Source organism: Triturus cristatus, chromosome 11 (assembly GCF_964204655.1).
Source record: "Triturus cristatus chromosome 11, aTriCri1.1, whole genome shotgun sequence".
Taxonomy (NCBI): Eukaryota; Metazoa; Chordata; class Amphibia; order Caudata; family Salamandridae; genus Triturus; species Triturus cristatus.
The window spans coordinates 74,989,123-75,007,623 of record NC_140594.1 but is presented as its reverse complement, the minus strand read 5'-3'; the positions used below and the strand labels follow the sequence as shown (position 1 = coordinate 75,007,623).

The 18,501-nt window shown below is 43.6% G+C and overlaps 1 long non-coding RNA gene across 1 annotated transcript in view; it reads right to left on the bottom strand.

Annotated features, from left to right (window-relative positions):
• LOC146783258 (uncharacterized) overlaps window positions 1-16,450 on the bottom strand; it is a 197,037-nt gene extending 180,587 nt beyond the window's left edge. Inside the window, exon 1 of the long non-coding RNA XR_014970459.1 lies at window positions 16,248-16,450. This is a non-coding gene — a long non-coding RNA (uncharacterized LOC146783258). The remainder of the gene's footprint in view (window positions 1-16,247) is intronic.
• Window positions 16,451-18,501: the final 2,051 nt, after the last annotated feature.

Genomic DNA, 18,501 nt, shown 5'->3' with positions numbered 1-18,501 from the left:
AGCTATGAAGTTTAAGTGGGAGAGTCTGTAGAACATAGAGAAGGTAGGGCAAAACATCAATCTTGATACATGTCAATATCATCCTACCAAATCAGTTTATCTATAGTTTCCCCCCCATCAGCAGAGGTATGGGCTGTATTTTGATCTTGGATCAGTGCAAAAATTGGAAACGTCAACAAAAGTATTTTCTACTATTTTCAAATCATAATCAAACTTAAATATCACATGCAAGAAATAATCATGTGAAAAACTATTTTACATGTGTCTAAACTCATACCTATCAACTTTCCAAACTCGAAATGAGTGGCAAGCACAGGAAAGCAGGAAAAAAGAAGGGCGGTCTCCTCAAGGAATTTTTGTATATTGTGGGAAATGTTGCATTCCAAAGCTCATTGAACAGTAAGAATAGTCCCAACTAATATTGTTTAGAGAAACAGTCATAGGAAACATTTATAAAAAGTGTGCACTTTCACAGTCATTTGACCAGTAGCACTTAGTTCCGCAAAGGGCTGGGTTAAGATTGAACAACATGAGAACTATAATATCAATACAATGCTTTCATGAAAAGGAAAATAGAAGTTGATCTGGAAGGACATTCTAGAAAGTCAGGAGGATGCATCTTTATGTAAACTAGAAAGAACAAGGCTCTCCGTGATCTAAGAAGAATACTGGGCTCACATATGATGGCCAGCCTTCCCAGAGACAAATGCTGGTAATTTGTTCACCTTTTAAGCCTCTGAAAAGGCCCAGGCATGATACTTAAATAGAACTTTAATAAAATCACCTGTGATCATTTTTAAAATGAATGTCATTTCTGTCTTTGGTGAATTTAATTATTAGGCAGGGATAATTAAAACTGCCCTAGAGCACATTTTAAAGAGCTTCCTTATAAAAGTATTTTCTTAATTTTTCTACCAGTTGTAACATTAAAAAAACAGTCATGCCAATTTAAAGAATGGCCATGTGGCAACATAGGATGACTATGTTATTCCTAAGGTACCATGAGGCAGGCTAGCATGAGCCAGGCTGGTTCGCTCCATCAGGGCATCAACCTACCAAGTGCTTTGTCTATCACCCGTACATGTGCAGGGTGCCAATCAGGGCTCACATATGATGGCCAGCCTTCCCAGAGAAAAATGCTGGTAATTTGTTCACCTTTTAAGCCTCTGAAAAGGCCCAGGCATGATACTTAAATAGAACTTTAATAAAATCACCTGTCATCATTTTTAAAATGGCATTTCTGTCTTTGGTGAATTTAATTATTAGTCAGGGATAATTAAAACAGACCTAGAACACATTTTAAAGAGCTTCCTTATAAAAGTATTTTCTTAATTTTTCTACCAGCTGGAACATTAAAAAAACAGTCATGCCAATTAAAATAAAAAAATGGCCATGTAGCAACATAGGATGACTATGTTATTCCTAAGGTAACATGAGGCAGGCTAGCATGAGCCAGGCTGGTTCGCTCCATCAGGGCATCAAGCTACCAAGTGCTTTGTCTATCACCCGTGCATGTGCAGGGTGCCAATCTGGTTGTGTTCTGAGAAACAACCCGACTAGGGAGTATTCAGGAGCTTTAGAGGAGCTCGGGCGTAAAACACTGCTCAAATCCTACCTTCCTTTGGCTTAGCAGGAGTAGGTGTAATCTAGGCCTTTTAAAGAAATAAAGATGTAGTGGACAGCCAACACATTTTTCGTCCCCTGTAGGAGCACCAGTCTTTTCTTACTTTATTGATGACTATGATCATCCTTACAACTGTATTCCCCAAATACATCTAACTGACTACACTGAAAAGTATATAGACCAAAGATAGCTTCATCCTTCCTAATTTCTTCTGCTCCATTACCTTACCAACCATGATTTCTTACTATAGAGATTTGAGAAAGCCCCATACCTACGTGCCGACAAGAAACACGTTGGCCGTCCACTGCGTCTTTATTTCTCCTACGTGATTAGAGAATGTAAAGCAGAGGCGATCGGTGCAGGTAAGCGCGGCGGGGTGTTGAGAGACAACAGAATAGGGAAAAATAAATAAATTAATCTCATTCCGTTATCACAACATCCCCCCACCTCACTTACCTGCAACGACCGCCACTGAAGTAAAGGATTATGTAACACACATTCAAATACAGAGAAAAATCTTCCGTACAGACTTAGGATTAGGCCTGGGCGGTAAATTCCCTTCCGCTCGCGGAATTTGCAAAATTTGGATAATTTCGCGTTCCACGTAGAACGCGGAATTGCCCAAAATTCTGCATTCCGCGGCTTAGCGGAATTTTTTGCTTGTTTGCGTTCTCAAAATACATGTTTGTGAGATATTTCCCCCGAGCACGCAAACAGCGTTCGCAAACAAGAAAAAAGCATTGCAAACAAGCAATTCCGCGTGTTCGTGGAATTTCTGCGTGCTCGCGGAGATTTTTCACCGTTTCGCTGAGCTTTGCGTAGCGCGACTACGCAAATTCCGCCCACCCCTACTTAGGATACCTTCATTTATGTCTCTTTCCCTTCAAACCGATTTTTTTATGTTATTTTATGCAATTTATTTATTTTGAGTTTTATAGAGCGCGAACTTGACACGTTAGGGTATCAGAGCGCTTTACAGGAATCAGGCAGCAATATACACAAGACTTGGAGGGGGGGGGAGCTGGATATAAGGGATAAAAGGGTCAAAATACAATTACATTTAACGAGAAACGAATGTCCCCAGGTCCAAGTAGGGATGCTCGGAGGAGCCGGGAGGATAGTGTCAGTGAACTCCAGGGAATGCTTTAGAAAGGAGATAGAGTAAGGTCTCTGTATGAGATAGAGACAAAATTTAGGCGACGAATTTGCCCATTAGGAAGGTTTTGGCATCCTTTTTGAAGTGAGCCAGAGAAGGTATTCTTCTGATGGCGGGCGGGTGTAAGTTCCATATTCTTGGTGCGGCCCTAGAGAAGGCCTGATTGTAAGTTTTATTTTTTCGAAAACGTGCAGGTTGGAGCAAGAAGTCTCTGGAGGACCGTGAGTTTCTGGTTCGTCTGGATAGGACGAGTTTCTGGGCAAGATATGCAGAGGAGTTTGAGTATAGTGCCTTGTGTGTGATACATGCCATTTTGAGTTGGATTCTGGCCTGCAGAGAAAGCCAGTTCAGAGCTTTCAGATGAGGTGAAACATGGTCGAACTTCCTTGAGCCTGTTAGTAACCTGGCGGCCACGTTGAAGCAGGCTTTTAAACGTGCCAGGGAAATCTTGGGTAAATCCAAGAGGGTAGAGCAGCCATATTCCAGTCTGAAGATGACTAGTGCCTGGACAGCCATTTTTAGGGCAGGAGTATCAAGGAAGGGTTTCAGTTTCCTTAGATAGCTCAGGTGGAATCTGGCTGATTTGGCCATCGAGTTGATGTGGTCCCGCATGTTCAAGTTACAGTCCAGGGTCATTCCAAAGGATTTGGCCGAGTCCACGATGGTCGGAGGGCAATTTAAGGCTGTGATGGCCTTAATCCATACCGGAGTCTCAGGGTTGGTTTTGGGTGGGGAAATTAGCAGAAATTCTGTCTTCTTTGCGTTGAGTTTGAGTTGATTGGAGGAAAGCCATTGGACATTCAATTTTAATGCTTCATTCAGGGAAAGAATCTCCTCGAGAGATGATATCTTGATGTAGATCTGGTTGTCGTCAGCGTGCATGTGGTATGAGATATTTGCGGTGTGTAGTACTTCAGCAAGCTGTTCTAGATAAAGGTTGAAGAGGGTGGGGGACAAGGTTGATCCTTGGGGGACTCCAACCATGACCGAGGAGGGAGCAGACAGGTTACCATTAATTAGGAGTCTCTGTGATCGGTTGTGCAGGAAGGACTTGAACCATTCAAGAACAGAGCCATCCATTCCCATCCTGAGTTTGAGGCGTTCGAGTAGTTTTTCATGGTTGATCGTGTCAAAAGCCGAGGACAGATCTAGGAGGATTAAGAGGCAGGTTTTGCATTGGTCGAGGGCTTGGAGGGCATCATCCACGATGTGGAGAATAGTAGTTTCCGTGCTGTGTTCAGGCCTGAAACCGGATTTGAAGTCATCTAGCAGATGGAAGTTGGAGATGTGTTGACTCAGCTGCTGTTGCACACATTTCTCCAGAACTTTAGATAGGAGTGGGATGTTAGAAATAGTTGTCAGGGAAGGCAGGATCCAGCAACGGTTTTTTAAAATGGGGAGGACTTGGCCAGCTTTCAGAGAGTCGGGTATGGATCCCTGAAGAAGGGAGGAGTTAATTATTGCAGTCCAGCTAGGAATGATGGATTGGGAGGCGGCAACTAGGCAGTTAGAGGAGAGTGGGTCATTAAAGTGGTTGTTGGGGTTTAAGGTGGAAAGGATTTGCGAGACAGAGTGTTCGTTGTAGATTTTGAAGTCGGTCCAGTGTGCTTGGTTTTTGGGTGAAGCCTGAGGCGGCGGCACGGAGGGAGGAGGCAGATCTGGAAGGGGTTGAGAGTAAGTAGTGGACCTGAGTTTGTTTCCTATGGCTGTGATTTTGTCGGCGAAAAAGGAGGAGAATTGCTCAGATGATATTAGTGACTTGGGGTTTTCTTTCGATGTTTTGGCCAGTTTGTTTGATTGGTGTTTGACCAGTTCGAAGAGTTTGCGGGGTCTGTTTTTGGCGTTCCCCAGTTCAGATCTGAAGAATTCTGTTTTTTGAGTTGAGGATTTTTCTGTTGTAGGCATTTCTAGCCAGTTTTAAATGTGCGGCTGAGGGGTGCTGTCTCCAGGTTCTTTCTGACTGCCCCAGGGATCTTCTCTAGTAGTTGAGGGACCCATTGAACCAGGGGTTTCGGTCCTTGATTTGGGTTCTTTTTAGTTTTAGCGGGGCAAGGTCATGCAGAATGTTAATTATAGTTCCAGGGTAGTGGTCGTTGAGGTCATTGACCATTGTGATATGGGGGTGAGGAGGGGAGGTCAAACTTGCAGCGGACTGCCAGTTCCCTGGGATCAAGGTTCTTGATGTCTCTAACCCAGCGTTTGGGAATCACCTGTTGCGGAATTCTTGTCTTGAGGGTCCCAGGTAGTAGGAAGGTGATAGCGTGGTGGTCAGACCAATCACAGGGGTCTATGGCAATAAGCTTGACTGTTGATTCCTTGGCGATGTTCCGGTCTAGAGTGGCGCCTTTCTAGTGTGTGGGGGATGAGCAGACTTGGGCTAGGGCTTGATTGGCGAGGAGATCTTTGATGGCGTTGACATGAGGATCCTTGGGGTCGTTCCAGTGAAGGTTGAAATCGCCAAGGAAAATGTCTTTGGAGTTGGAGGAAACCTTGGCTGTGATGAGTTCGATGTGGTGGGCAGTAAAGGCGTCATTTGTGCCAGGGGGGTGGTAAAAGATGTGCAGATTGTACAGTTGAGTGGTGTTGCTGCATATGGAGAGTACAAGGTATTCACAGGAGTCTGTGGTATCTGCCAGGAGTTCCGTGACAAGGAGATTAGAGCGGTAAATGCAGGCAATGCTTCCCCCTTTTTTGCTGGATTGCCTGTCCAGCCTGGCAATGCTGTAGTTGGGAGGGACTAGGAGGTCTAGACATGGAGATGAGGATTCGTTGAGCCACGATTCGGTCAGGATTGCTAAATCGATGTTTTGGCTCAGTATGAGATCTGCGATGTCGGTGGCATGCTTAACTGCTTAGCGGCAGTTAATTAGGAGGCTAGATAAAGGGGGGTCGGAGAGAGTGTCATGCAATAGGGTGGACAGGGGTACTGGCGCTAGGTTGCTATTAACCACACTTCTGTTGCGGAGGTTAGCTGACCTGTTGGGGTTGACCGTGCGAATGGCATGTTCAACATTCACGTCTAGTGGACTAGGGGTTGTTAGGGCAGGGATGGCAAGAGTAGAGTTGTAGGAGATGGGGAGAGCTAGAATTTCCTCCTCCAAGAGGTGGCATGGTTGCTTGCGAGGGCGAAGGTGTCTCCGGGATAGCGGTAGTGGGGGCTCAGTGATAGGGAGGGGGGTGAGTTTCCCGAGGCTTGAGCTTAGAGAAGGCGAGTTCAGTGAGGTGAAGGAGGGTTTTTAGATCCAGAATGGAGTTATGGATTCTCTGCGTTAAATTCGCCGCTCTGTGATGCAGAGTTTCGATATCCATATAGGAGGGAGGCGCTTGAAGGCAGGAGAACAGTGGTTTGATGGCGGTTTTATTGACAAGCGTTGGTGGTGGGGTAGAGGGGCTGAGTTGACTTGTGTCGTAGGCCAATGGAAGAGTTTCAGACTCAGAGGGAGGAGCTGGCGAGGAGGAGACCAGAGGTCTGGGAACGATTCTGTTGGTAAGCCCAGGTTGAGTAGTGTCGTAAGCCAGTGGATGGGTTTCAGACTCAAATTTAGAGGGAGGAGCTGGCGAGGAGGAGACCAAAGGTCTGGGAATGATTCTGTTGGTAGGCCCAGGTGGGGTGATAGAGGGGTTAGATTGATCTGAGTCAATGCAGATTTGAAGAGCCCACTATCACCCAGGAGGTTATCCTGGCACTGAACATGTGTGAGTCTAGTCAAAAAACCTAGAGTCTAGGGGACTACTGGAAAAGCCTGTTAAGGTTCGTATAGAATTCAAGAACTGAGGAGGAGGCTTTTATATGTATATGGGAGGTAGTTCCATGCTTTAGGAGTTATGTATGGAAAGGAACAACAGCTGTTCCTGGCTTTCTGTATGCATGGGATTTGTGCAAGTAGGAGAGCGAAGGTGTCTGGACGATTTGTGAAAGCAGATGCGATTGTGGAGTTATGCTGGACCAGTGTTTACGTAGCGACTTGAAAGCGTGGATGAGGAGTCTGCATTGTGCTCGTTTGTGTATGGGGAGCCAGTAGAGCTCCTGCAGGTGTGGTGTGATGTGAGTGCTGCATGAGAGGTTGAGAGTGATTCATATACATATTGATATGTATGCAAATGTATCTACTAGGGTGTCTTTGTCATTGTGCAATAATATAACAATTCCTTTTAGGAGTCATCATCCCACACACAGTTTTTATTTATATGTTTCTAGATCTACAGGCCTCGCCCAGCCGTTGGTGGGTATATGCCACACGCCATGCTTACCACAATGTCTATATGGCGCTACTTATTTGTTGTAGTAGGAATGGGGACACTTTCCCTTCCTCTTAGCTATAAATTAGAATAGTGTATAGTTACTTCCTATGTTACCAATTCCCATGGTTGCCCTTTTGGCATCCTTTTACGCATTTTACAGTATCTCTGCCATGCACATGTCACCATACGGATTACTGGGCCCTCTCGGATCCCCCCTCTTTTTGGTGTACAAGCGAGCGCATAGCATCCCGCTGCCCCAGAGGGTAAGCTGGTTAGTCCTTATTACAATTACAGTTTCCGTGTCTAACTCCCACATACCCTCACCCGTCACACCGCCATGCTCTGCATCCGATAACCACACTTTAGTGATCATCAGGCATGACATCAAAACACTTCTCACATAGGGTCAAAACAAAAAAACTTCCACCCATATACCCTACACTTGCAGCATCGGTTTTGGGCTATCTCTTCCAAGGAAGATTTTGTACAAGTTGGGGAAATTATTGATTTTAAACCACACCCTGCCACTCATTTTGGTCATACCTTGAGAGAGATTAAAGATACACATTTTATTTGGGGGCTACTGGCCTCATCTTAAAATATGGTCTGTCAAGTTTTGGAAGTCCACACAGAGGGCTGCTCCAGTCCAGGTTTCTGCTTTACCTTTAGAGACTTGTAGTTCTGTTAGTCCCATTATAAACTCAGCACCAGCATTAAAAAACCTGTACTCGATGAAATACTGAGACATAGTCCTGTAAAAGCTGAAAGCTCTGCAGCTTTTAGCATGTGTGCATTTAACACACATTGGCGAATTGGCCAAATTGCAGAAGAATAAGATTTAAAGACACTGTCACACACAGGCTTGGAATTGGGCTTGATCTTTAAAGGAATGCTTGGGTCATTACATGCTTAGTGGAGTTTCAAGAGCTTATTGACTGTGTAGTCATACTCTCATATGTGTCCACTCCTTCACTTACAGCATGTGCAGATACTGTTGAAAACTGGGCATTGTGTGCGAAATAACACTCCAGCCATACAGAACAGTGTTCAGAAGTGGGGTTCTCCTAGGATGACAGTGTTCTCAAAACTTCTGGCTTGTTTTAAGGAATTCGCTACTTCTGTTTACACGTTTTGACTATGGGCATGAATCGAGACTATAAAAGTCAAAATCTGAGGCAGGTGTGAATAATCTAAAATGACTCCTCCGTCCCACCATCTGCTTGTCAAATATTCACAGAACAGCTGAGCCCATTCGCATCTTGTACGGGCCAAACCCCACCAATGAACATAGTATTTACAAAGTTCATGCATGAGTAGCTCATCCAGTCCACGATTTCATTAAAAGACCGGAGGCTGCCATTATGCATATTTCTTTAAATTCCAACTCCATGCATATTTAAAATATGCATAATGTTATCCTGCGTGTCTTTAATGAAATTCCGATTCTCTTGGCATGTAATTAGGAGAATCGCAATTTCACTGTGCTTTCAGGGTGCTGTAGTCCTGTTTCGACAATTACCAAATCAGAGCTACAAGTTCCAAAATGGGAAGCAAAAACTTGGAGTGGATGAGCTACTCACAGGTGGCTGTGGGAACCCCGAGAAGTTTGTGGGTGACAGGAGCTAAAATGATAGGTAGTCTTGCTCAAATTCCCTACCAAAATGGAACAGCGGGTATAATGGAGCCATGTATTGGCTAAGTGGACTAATTAATTCACTACAAAGATTTATGTTTTACCCCAGGAACATAAATTAAAATCCCTGGAGATTCACTCAGCCTTTCTTCAATCGATCGATAAGTACCTCTGGGAACAGATGCTATGTATCATATAAATATTAAAAGGTAGGTATGTATAGATTTTCTATACCTAACTCATATGTACCTTGACAGCATATATCATCAAGGTACATAGATGTGGAGGTAAAAATAGTAAATCTATACTTACATCTATGCACTTACCTTTTGATAACTTTTCTCTCAATATTTTGTCCACAATGCTGGTGTACCACAATATTCTTGTACTCGATATGCAAGGGTAAAATCGTGTTACGGGTTGTAACCTTAGCTTTGCTCCTTCCTCCTCCACTCCTGGATCTTTACAGCGTTCAGTCAGCTTAGCTTTGCTCCTTCCTCCTCCACTCCTGGATCTTTACAGCGTTCAGTCACAGCTGAGCAGTTGCTACATTGTCCCTTTTTCATTCCTACTCCCCTCTGCCGCCTTTACTTCAGCCTTTCTTTCAAACTTCTGACTCAGCTCTAGCCTCTCTTCTTCACTCAAATTCTTCTTTTCCTCCTTCGGAACTAGTTGATCAATCACAATATTCTCCCAACTTTACTCCTGGTCCCTTCCTTCTCCCCAACTCTTCTTTGCCTTGTTTCATCTTCCTTCACCATACCTCATCTCAGCTCCTCTCTCCTTTTACACAAATTCCCCTCTCTTCACCAAGCTCTCCTTTCCCTTCTGAGCACAGCTACACCTTCCTTCACTTCCACTCTCCTCTGACTTCACTATGTCAGCTTTTCCTTTCCTTCTCACGTTCAGCTGCTGCGCCGGTTTGCCCCGGTTCTGTTATGTTCTGCTGTCCTCGGTTTACCATCTTCTATCGGTCTTCTTCAGCCTCACATGTAGATGCAGCTATCATTGGTACCGCAGGTGCCATGGCACCAGGGCCCAGAACCTCGATAACCTCTGTATTTTACTAGCTCAACAACAGTCAATGGGGCCATTTTCCTTGCATACACCAAAGCCCATGGTACACTTGCTACGCTTCTGGACTTACATAATCTACACTAATGGCTACTGGATTGATTACCTACAATGACTCTACATCATTTAGATAAGTGACGGCGATTTTGAAAGAACTACGCATGCAGAGACAAGAAATTGATCAAGAAACTAAAAAGAAGATTTCCAGAGTCTGAAAAGAAGCTCTAAAATAAGCCAGATCAACGCCTTGGATGCCCTACCGGTGTCTTCTACAACAGACAGCCTACAGAAGTATGTTTTGGGTGTTGGACATTGTGTGGCTTGAATGGCTTGAAACCAGCCAGCCTACAAACTGCCTGCACTTTAGATATTTGGGCGTTGGATATCAGCCTACACAATAGAAAGCCAGACAACAGCCAGCCTACAATCAGCCTACATAGTACAAAATTGTTGTGTGACCTTATGCTTGAAACACGCAGCTTACACACAGCTTACAAATTTGGAGTATTGGAGCATTTAACATTACAAGCTTAAAGGAAGAGCAGCCGACTCGAAGGACAGTTAACGGCATGTATGCTGCGTGATGATTTCTAACATTCATTTGGTGAGAACCCACAGCATCTATTTTAATGACCAATCTTCAGTCTAGTATTGGAACTATTTTTGGGTGCTTTGATCTGATTTAACCACCTTTTACATGGCTCAGGGCAATTACTTTCTGCAATGTTTTATTTTTTGTGATGCTGGAGCTCTTATACACTCTATTGGATTGTGCTGTGATTAGACGTGTGAAGTGAACCTGTGTCAATGTATGCGGCGCACAGCTGGCAATGCGGTTATTTGGCAGTGCAACTGAGGAGGGGCGCCGCAGAGTCAGTAAGACACCTATTTGGGCCGTGCTGAACGAAGTTTACATGCATTAAAGTTTGTGGAAGTTACCACCAGGCGCGTGAAACAGTGTGTACCTTTTAAAAAACATTTGAATAATGCACTCACGGGTCCTTCCAAAGCAACGTCGCAGCAACAGGATTCGGCTGTGTGGTGAGAAACAACCATTCTGGAAGCAGAGCTGGATTGCTGGAAATTGCATTGTGGGCGAAACATGTGACGTCGTTGAGTTCCTTTGACACAGCGGTTTGTTGTTGAAGCAGCGCAAGGTGGTCATTACGTGATTACTCAGCAACGCTGTATGTGTTGGACACATTGAGAACATTGACAGGGGATCACGCGTATTCAAGATTGAGGCGAGTTTGTGGATTGAACGCCTCAGCTAGTACCAAACACACGCCTTCCCTGTTCATCCCAAGTTTCTACTGAAGAGTGTTTTGTTTCAGCCATGATGCCGTATTCTCTGCCAACGGCTGTCTAGGTGAATTGAGCCCTGATGAAACATTGCCGAGGACTGCTAAGGCAAGAAAGGATAAAGATTTTTACCGGCACTGTAGTTTTCTAGAACTGTTCAACTGGAGGGGAGTTATAATGTACCTCAACTTTTGGCAATAGATTAACTCACGTGGTGGTGGGTATGAACTTAAGAACATGCTACAGAGGTGAAGTCTTGCAGGAGCTGTTAACCAAGTCATTGGTGTATTCATTCTGGGTTATTTTGGTAGTGGTCTTGGGTGAGAGGCTCCTCACCAATCATATGACTGCTATTGGTAGCTACTGTTTGTGTGCACCATGTATATTTCTAATGCTATGCCTATACATGTCATTACGGTTTCAGTGTACTGTGTATTACATTTTCTGATGGTTGGATTTTACCCTGAGTGAGAGGTCGGTTACGTTTGTTGGGTCGGATGATGTTTGTGTGTGCTATGAGTTCTTTTAGGTTTAAAAGCCTTTAGTGGTGGGGTGTGGAGGTCACATCCTGCCTGGAACATGTGTGTTCCTTTGCTTAGTTTGACGTGGTGTGCTGTAGTGGTTCTGCAGCGCGTACAGTGGTAGGGTGTGGAGGTCGCATCCTGCCCGGAATATGTGTGTTCCTTTGCATAGCGTGATGTGGTGTGGGTTAGTGGTGTTTGCAATGAACATCCTTTCACAATTCTAGGAATGTGATGATTCATGTATGTGATAATCCAATGTTCTCTTCCTTTACAAATCTAGCAATGCAGTGATTTAAGCTATATTATCTTATGTGACCTAATTTTATTTTAACATTTTAATGATGAAATGTGATCTTTCCTCGTGATTTAGTATTGGTTGCTTACGTGTACAACAAGTGTGAATATGTATTTTCTTTCACTTTGCTTCCTGTTGTTTTTATTGTTTTCTGAAGGAAGGAGATGTGTTATATCCTGTGTCTCCTAGTTCCTTGCTGCTCAGCCTGTGTGAGTGTGATGTAATAGAATGTTCATGAGTGCATGGTTTGGATGAGTGGTCAGATGGAATGAGTGGGGCTGAGCAGCAGGATGCTGCTCCCGGTGGGGCCTGTACCATCTTACCTGTAACTGAATAAACCTACATAATCCACACTACTGGCTCCTGGATTGATTACCTACAAGGATCCTACTTCATTTACAACAATTCCTACATCTCCATCTCATCTTGTAGCAAAAAACCCCTTCTCTCCTTCACAGCCCAGCTCCCCTTTCCTCTGCACCTCCTTGGCTTCAGGGTCCTGAAGAGAGTGTTTGAAAATCTCATGAGAATGAATGTTTTTTAATTTGGTTAAACTGCGGGTGAAGGTCAGCACTCGAGAATAAAGCACTTACCTACAATCCTGTGTGCTTCATCACTTCAGTTACATTTGTGGTTGCGCTGGTGTCAGCTTCAAAATGAGGAGGACACCCACAGTTCGCAAGTGACTTGACAGCTATTCTCATATTTGCTACCCCTACATAGGGTGTAGGCTACTTGTTCAGGCAAAGTACAGCCTACACTTTTATCTTGGTCGTTCTTCTGTTTTTGGTGAGTCACACAATTGAATTCAAGTGGACACCAGCTCTCTGAGCAGGAAAACAAAACTGACCAACAACTCCAAACTGTAAAGTACTGAACCGCATACCTCAGAGCAGCTATGGAGCTACTGACTGCACACTACACGGTATTGATATGCATCAGTGGGGTTGGGGATGGCCATTGTGCTCAAAAGTTATTCATTTACGTCATATTGTTTATTTCCGCATACGTCATATGGGTAAACAGCCATCATGACGTTTCCTTCAATCTGGGTCCAGTATCTTGTGTATAATATCCAGTGTTTTCACCAACCGGCCCAGAGCCACGTAATGTCAGTTCCTGTTATGTAATCAAAATACTAATTGGTAGTTTTCAAACCTGAAAATCCTACCTCATTTTGGACAGAAAATGTTTAAGCAAAAAGAAAGATTGTGTGTGTTTTTTAAAGGATACTGTAGATTGTATATACTTTCCTATTCATCTACAGGCTCCTGGCCCTTTGAGAACCTCAAAAATTATAAAAAATTATAAAGGTGGAAACCCTGTCGTAGTCACATGCACAGCAGGCATGTTATCAGTTCACTTACGTGTGAAATTTACCGGGTTTTAGTGCGCTTATGTGTGATAGTTCAATGCATTATGTGTGACACTCTGGATGACACTTTACAGAGTATGATTGAGTGCAAGATCAGAATATTTCGATTTTGTCAATTTAGTGGTCTGAAAATTGGCATAAAACAGCTGTTAATGCAAATGAGGACCATGGACTACCCAGTAGCACAGCAAGGTTTCCCTGGTGCAAGTGCTGTTGGGGGTAGTAAAGTACATCAATTAAATAGTTCAATGGCCCCATGGAGCTCTGGGCCCCAAGTGCCGCTGCACCTGCTGCACCAACGGTAGCCCTGCATATGTGAATACCATGACATGTAATACCTAGAGTTGAAACTCTCACGATAGTTGCCTGTGCATCAGTATTAAACTCATGGATAGGCGACCAGACAACATCCCGGATAGCTGTTGAGCGGCCCCAGCATGTGGGACACACCTTTAGCCACTGTTGGCATTTTTTTGCTATCTTTGTTTTATCTTAGAGTAACATGCATGCATGTCAATATAAACAAGGGTACGTATCCTACAGGTGGTACAAAGGTGTGGTACATAAACGTGCACTTGCTTGAACACCCATGCGTGTGAATAGGTGACCACCATTTGAATACAACTCGGTAAGTAAGCTTATAAGTTATAACGTATCAATGAACCAGAACAACGCATGCCGCCTTCCCTCCGAAACGCTCATCCAATGTATACAGTTGTATTGCTTTCGCCCAAGAAACTGTTGCCTTTTTTAACTAATGGAGCAGGTAAAACAAAAATGTTGTATACCTCCTCTATTTTGCATGAAAGTAAACCTTAACCATATTATGCATTAACTTGTACTAACTAGTATGGAGTGGAACGACTAATCAACATTTGCACCTTGATAAACACGAGATGCACATGGGATTAAAATGCTAATTGCATGGCAAAACAATTAAAATGTATTAACTGTGGTACGCGAATTAACTTTAGAACGTGGTGAAATAGAAAGCTGCATGATTTGTGTTGCATTTGTAATGGTTTGTGCTTCCAGTGCTGCAGAATGGTGAGTATTATTGCTTTAAATGATGCTACAAGCTAGGAAATACTAATATATACTGGGGTTAGTGTGGGATTAAACATTAGAATCTTCATTTTTATATTCTAATTACTGTTATGTCTGTTTTTGCTGAAGTTGGCATTTGGGCCTGCTAGGCCACAGTACTTAAAATGGAGTTCCGGAGGTGCCACCGTCATGTGAGCGCGATGTCTACTGCACAGAATCGGGATGGCTCTGGAGATCTCCAAGTGACCCCAACCCCGAACCAGAGTGTTCCTTGTCAAGGATAGGAGCATGGAGAACTGCCAAATGATGAGCAGTGTGAACTACCAAGGGGAAAATGAGGGACCTGTACGAGGAGGCTTGCTTATTGTTACTTCTGAACTTTTGCCTGTGACCCGCATTAAAAGATATACAGTTGTTCTCTGCCAAGCCCGGTCTCATGAGAAAACAGGCGAACATGAGAAAACTCCAAGAACTTACCAGCTGAATTGAATTAGCCAATCAGAACACTGTCTACTGCAAACACTGTTGCACATTGACCTAAAGGGGGGAAAAGGGTATAAAGACCCTCGTCCGCGAAGGGGGGTTGGTTCGTTGGGCTGATCGTCTATGGCATTGGGTCTGCACGGAACTGACGAAGATTTCCCTGGTTCACCTTGGGTTTCTTTGAAATTCGGGAAAGCTTTTCCATCTGATGCTTGATTATTGCCGTGGGTTGGACAGTCAGTGCGGGAGAATGAAGTTGTGATTTTGGATATTGCATCCCTGTAATCGGAGGGTCACCAACCTGAGATTTTGGGTAAATATAATAAAAGGTGAAATCGATGATTATGTTCTAAAGATTTGATGTCGCTGTGAAACCAATTGAATCATGTTTTATTCTATATTGCCTGAATGCTAAATTAATATTAGATAAACAAGATTTGGATTAATAAGAAATGAGTTGTGGTTCTTTAATTTGGTACTAAGGATTAATCAAAGGTTTCCTAGGCTTTAATTGTGTTTAGCGGGTTCTAAATCACCATCAACCAGTCCAACTAATTGGTCCGTCGACCAAGTGGTGGAGTGCCTTTATGTTTAAGTCAGGATTCTATAGGTGTTAATGTAAAGAAATTTGCTTCAGATAGGTAACAAGGTACCCCCACATGTCCAGCGCTTTTTCTCCTGTGTACAGATTCAAGTGAGACAAATGTGTGTTGGCGTTATGGGCCCCACCAATGAATGAACGTATGAATAAGGTAGTATGACGAGTCTGTGACATAGGGAAAATATGTAAATGTGCCCTTCGCGCTGGAGCATAACCACCAAGCACAGCAAATTGCATATTGGGAATTGTAACCCCACAAAAATGTGCAGATGGCAAAAAAAAAAGGCAAAGACTAGCTGGAGGTGCCACCCTTAAAATGGAAAATACAATTTTCCTGATATTAGGAGCAAGCAGCAGTGGTGAAGGGCATGGGTAAACGCTATGCTACAAATCGTGATTTTAGTTTTCTTCCACTACGCTACTGCCATTGAGGGCAAGCTACATCATGGGAACATTTATGCACACATGCCAGAATAGACCCGATTCAGGCGGGAGACTCGCGATGCTTGAAGCAATTTTTGTGTTTGTTTATTTTTTAAGCTGTCTCCCGCCTGAAAATGTCCCTGCTTCAATAGAAATCAATGGGAGAAATACATTCTCCCAATATTTTTTTAAATCTGCCACTTTCCTCTTTTAAAATGTTGGAATGTATGTTTATGGAAAAAGTAGTGTAAACGAGCTTTTGTTGCACACTGTGAACGCGCTTCTAAATTACAAATGCCTAGCAATGGCATGGCTGACGAGAACATTAACAATTCAGTACTGAGCCTCTGTTTTTAAAGGCTGCCTCCGAGTTTGCTGCTTTATCAACCCTACATGGCCCAATATCTTTCCCCCGCCATGAGGTTACCCCTCCCCCAGCAAAGCCTTTCAGTCAAAGCAGCGCCTTACCCTTCGTGGCTACCCAGGGCTGCCAGGCAGGTTACATGCGGCTGCTAATGCCGCCTACCCAGGAGTCTAGCAATGGGTTTTGCGGGACCGGGATATTCCCGTTTGTCTCGGATGGGACGTTAACTTGAGCTGGGGTGTTGGAGTCTGTACTTGTCCAGCGGCCATGGGGGAAGCTCTCTACTCGTCTGACCGTTGACGCACCACGCACGAGCACTGACAGTCAACAGTCGACCAGCAAGGGGCGGGCTGCTTAGAGCGGTCTCCATGCCAACAAGGCCGGCCAATCAGGGTAAAGCACGCCAGCTGGGCTTGGCTTTCCTCAGGCAGGGCAGGTCCGGACTGGTGATTGCTTCGGAGCATCAGAGCAGTGGCCGGCCTGTGAGCACGTGTCCTCCCTTCTCTCCTCACTCTTCTGAGATCAAACTACCGCCCGTTTGTTCATATTCGAATATCCTGCAAAGGGCCAAGCACTATGCTGAAATAGGTCGTTGTGTAGTCCTTTTGTTTTTTCTGTCTTTGTTATTTATCAGTCAGGGGACATTAACACAGCTAGAGAACACGTTTTAAAGTGCTTTTTTTCTAATATTAGTTTTTTATAAGTGTGTAAAGTTAAGGGGATTCCTAATGTTATTATTTATTTGTTCTGTTCATTGATTCCTTTATGAACTACTCTTATACGTGCTCACCAGGGCTTTAAGTGGGATGAAAAAACTGGGGGGTGTCTCAAAGGGGCACGGCCTCTATAATTAAAGGCGTAGCTTAAAAACACATAAGCAGAAAATCTATGCTTAGCTTAGTGTGCCGCCCAACAGGTATTTTTCTACTTCTGTCCTTGCATCCAGGTATATAATGCAGCAAGTAACATTACAGATACAACAAGCCTGTACTATTGGCTTTGTCAATGGTTGTTAGTTGCATAACATAAATAAGCATCGTAGTATAACATTTAAAATCCTTCAGTTCTGAAATGGTGAGACTGTGAAAAAACTATGACGAGTCTCTTTGAAATAACACCAAAGGCAGTGAAGGATGGCACTGTTGCAGAGTTAAGATTTATTTTTTCATCCTGAGGGTGAGGGCAAAAATGGAGAGCCCGATGGTGACCCGTCTCAGCATCAGCTTTATAGAACTATTGGTGCTGAGCACCAGCTAGACCCACCCACTTAAAGCCTTGATGCTCATCATACAATCGTTATGTTTTGGACAATGCTGACCACTGTTCTGTGACAATGATATTACAAAAGTGTTTTCCATTTTCATGGAAATATCTAATTCACTATGGAAATAAATATGTGACTCTAGCTAAGTACTGCATCCTAGATTGCGTGATGTGGGTGCCTCTTCGAATTGTTCCTTGACATATTCCAAATGACTTTGTTACAGAGATAGAATACATTCTAAGGAACTCGGGTTAGAAAATTATAAAAGTTCACATAAACAGGCATATAATAAATGCCTTCCCAGCCAATATATAGGAGTCCTAATTTGTGTTTTCTTTTTCGTACGTACAAAAATGCCTGTGTAATCTTACTTTCACTTAGAAAAACACCGACTTCAATGAAAGTAAAAAAATAAGGATTTCCCCAGTTTTTTCTAAATCTACCTCTTCTATGTTCTAAATGTTTGCTTGTTTGCAATATACTTTTACTCAAAAATACTCTGACAATGAATTAAAAACGAAAATTTCAAAATTCTTCAAATCAGAAAGTCCATGTACTAGCAAGCACGCATAAAGAAAAATAATAGAAAGAATCAACACAAATAAATAATGAATTTTGTGGACTGAGAATAGCCTTCTATGTAGGTGATTGACTCAGAGAAATCAAGTTTTCCTTAAAAAGTGGTCATTGTTTGGGGGCATGGCAAAGGACCCCGAAAATGGCCACCTATGTCTGAGTTCTCTTGTTTCTGCATGTAAATCTAGCATAAATATCCTGTTTTACCCCCCAAAGCACAGGTGGCATTAGTTTCTGGAGCCCCAGGAGGCATGGGAGGACCTGCAGTATGCCTACCATTGCAATCCCTCAAAGGACCTGTTGAAACCAGTCTGAAGCGATCTGACCCCTCACCCTCTTACTGTGTCTGTGTGCAGTCTACTGGGGACTGGTGTGCTTGCAGGCTGATGCTGTAGGTGGCTGAGCCGAACCCAGGTGGAGGATTAGAGTGAAAAACTACACCTGTGGAGGAACCTGCTAGAAGAGAGGTGGTGGGGTAGATGAATTGAGTGGCAAGCCAGGACATTTGAGGCTGGAAG